Below are 2930 nucleotides of genomic sequence, written 5' to 3'. Positions count from 1 at the left end.
TTTTTTCTGTTTTATCTTTCAGCACAATTAATTACAGCAAAGATTTGCCTCTTGCTCAAGGAATCAAATTTCATTAAGAGGCAGGTGGAAACACTACCTTTGGTGAACCTTGCATTAAGAAACCAAATATCCATCGATTTCAAATCCGCGGACAATGACTATCTGAAACATTGAGGATGTTTGTAACTGCTGCACTACTTTCATCCAGAAAATTCAAATTATGTTATGTACGGCAATCATGTTAAAAATGTGCCCAAACTCTGATTCTGTGCAATGGAGGTGAGATGAAGAGTTTGGCAGTGAAGTAGAATTTGGATTATGGGCTACAAAATTTGGATTATGAGTGGACAAATCCTAAAACCCTATCTTTGCCACCATGGTAGCGCAATGGCAACCAATGTGTTTGGAAATAATTTATATGATACTGGCTTCACTGCAGAAATAAACTTTATAAAGCTCTTGTTATGGAGTACCTGATTCTTTATTTCTTTAAAATATTATTTTTTGGAAGACCACAGTATCTTTCTTCAAATAAAATCTTTCCCGGTATTAGAGAGGATTATTCTTACAGTAGAATTCTCAACTTAGTCTTGCAATTCACGCCATCTGCAACTGGCGTGGCTGGTATGATAGACGTTGTGGTCCTGCACATCTGGAGGGCACCAGATTAGGAAGGGATAGTGTGGTTTGTGGAATGAAGCCACCTTCCTTCACCTTGAAACAGAACTGGCAGGTGGAGTAAAGCTGGGTAAACAGTCTTAAACAAACAGTGACAAAATCTCCTTTAGGCCTAAGTTGAAACAATCAGTGCAGTGATAGCTTTGTTCTTGTTATACAAAAATTCCTTGAGCTTTTTTTAAGCGTTTGACGGCCCCTCAAAATGTTTCTATTATTCATTCAGGTACTAGAATCAAAGCATTGCTTTCAGGGAGCTATATTGCATTATAGAAATCTTAAAAGGGTGGTTTTTAAGTCTCGTGGGAGGAACAGAGCGAGGCTCTGAGAAATATAGCCTTCTCTATCAACCAAGCAAATGCTTACTTCTCCAACTGTATTTTTAAAGTTATATTTAAAAAGTTTAAACTATCAATTTTAAAAAAATACGAACGAAGTAGGGCTATTTACAATCATATCTCTGATTTTTTTTATGTATGTGAGTGAAAAGATTTCTAGAGTACATAATCTAGCAATCTCTTCCTAACGATGAAAGATCCATTTTTGATCTTGGTTGTAAGATTATAAGATACATGTATTATGTTTTGTACACTGCCCTGTGCTAAATATAAGTAAATTAATTTACCCATCCATATCACCAAACTCGGGGCAGTGTACAAAGCATAATAAAAAATAAAACACTCAAATAAAAAAATATAAAAACAAAAATATCCAAAATTACAGGAGAACAGTTGTCACTTGACATATTGCAGGTTCACCATGGAATCCTCTAGGCCAGGAGTATCAAACTGTCGGCCTGTGGGCTGGTTGCATTATCCGGCAATGCAAAAAAAGTCACGATACATCACAACACGTCACGTGATGCGGCGAGTTTGACAGCTGTGCTCTAGGCCAGGGCTTTTCAACCAGTGGTACGGGTACCACCTGTGGTACATTGGCACCTGGCAGGTGGTACGCGACCATCCTAGAAAAGTAGCGGGGGAGGGGAATGAGCTGAACTGGTGGCAGCACCGCACAAGCCTGAGCTGGAGCTGCAGGTCTGTCAGGGCTCAGTGGAAGCGCCAAGATCAGCGCCAGGCTCCAGCTGGAGCTCAGCGCTGATCCTAGTGCTTCTGCTGAGCCCAGAAGAAGCGCCGATCACCTGGAATGTTGCAGCATCTCCAGGGTCTTGTGATTTATATTCAGATGCTTGGCAACTGATTCATATTTATGACGGTCACAGTGTCCCAGGGTCATGTGAAATGACCAAAACCTGCTGCAACCACCCAGCAGACGGGAAATAAAAACCAAACACCCTCCACCCCACCCCCGCTGCCAATCCTCAACAGAAATGCTCACAACAATGAAAACCTCAGACAGGAGGAAGAGCGTCACTGGGTGGGCAGGCAGGTGTCTTGCTGTGGCTTGGGGGGCACTTTTTTCAGTGCCATTGTAACTTCGAACAGTCACTAAGTGAACTGTTGTAAGTCGAGGACTACCTGTACTTTATCACTTTTTTCCTTTTTTTTTTTTTTTGGTCATCAAGTTTTTGACACCTTGCTAAGCGACTGATGGTACTTGGATATTGCCATATCCTAAAAGTGGTACAATGGGTGAAAAGGTTGAAAAGCCCTGCTCTAGGCTGATGGAAGAATTATGTTTTCAGGGCTTTCCATAAGGCAGGGATTGCGCCAACTTCTCTTGGGAGGGGGGAGGAATGATGTTTTAGAGATGGGGCGACAACAGAAAAGCCTCTGGATGCTGCAAGATGTTACTCCTTAGTAGACAGGACCCGCAGCATACCTTTTGCTTTAACCTGATGGAACAGGTAGATGTGATCTGGAAGAGGGACATGGGCAATTTTTAAATATAAATAAAAAAAAGAGGCAGGCCCTCAGATAACCTGGTCTTATGTCAAGTAGGGCTTTAAAGATCAAAACCAGCACCTAGAACTCCACTTAGAAGGAAGTTGGCAGGCAATGCCGCTCATGGAACAGATGTGTATTGTGTGCCATCCTATTGTGTGCACATAACTGCGTAGCTGCATTCTGCACCAGTTGAAGCTCCTGGATACTCTGCAAGAGCAGTCCTATCTATGGCGTGTTAGAGCAGTGGTTCTCAACCTTTTTAATGCCGCGACCCCAACCGGTCGTAAGTCGAGGACTAAACCGGTCGTAAGTCGAGGACTACACCGGTCATAAGTCGAGGACTAAACCGGTCGTAAGTCGAGGACTACCCAACTGGTCGTAAGTCGAGGACTTTCCCTGCCCGGGAGC

The 2930-nt window shown here is 42.7% G+C and overlaps 1 pseudogene; it reads left to right on the top strand.

The window, feature by feature from the left end:
• Nucleotides 1-21: 21 nt before the first annotated feature.
• Nucleotides 22-465, top strand: LOC107301879 (annotated as a pseudogene).
• The last annotated feature ends 2465 nt before the right edge of the window (nt 466-2930 follow it).

The sequence above is a fragment of the Protobothrops mucrosquamatus genome, unplaced genomic scaffold (assembly GCF_001527695.2).
Source record: "Protobothrops mucrosquamatus isolate PMUCROS unplaced genomic scaffold, P.Mucros_1.0 scaffold18661, whole genome shotgun sequence".
Classification (NCBI taxonomy): domain Eukaryota; kingdom Metazoa; phylum Chordata; class Lepidosauria; order Squamata; family Viperidae; genus Protobothrops; species Protobothrops mucrosquamatus.
The sequence above is the reverse complement of the archived record's forward strand: the minus strand, read 5'-3'. Positions and strand labels throughout refer to the sequence as shown.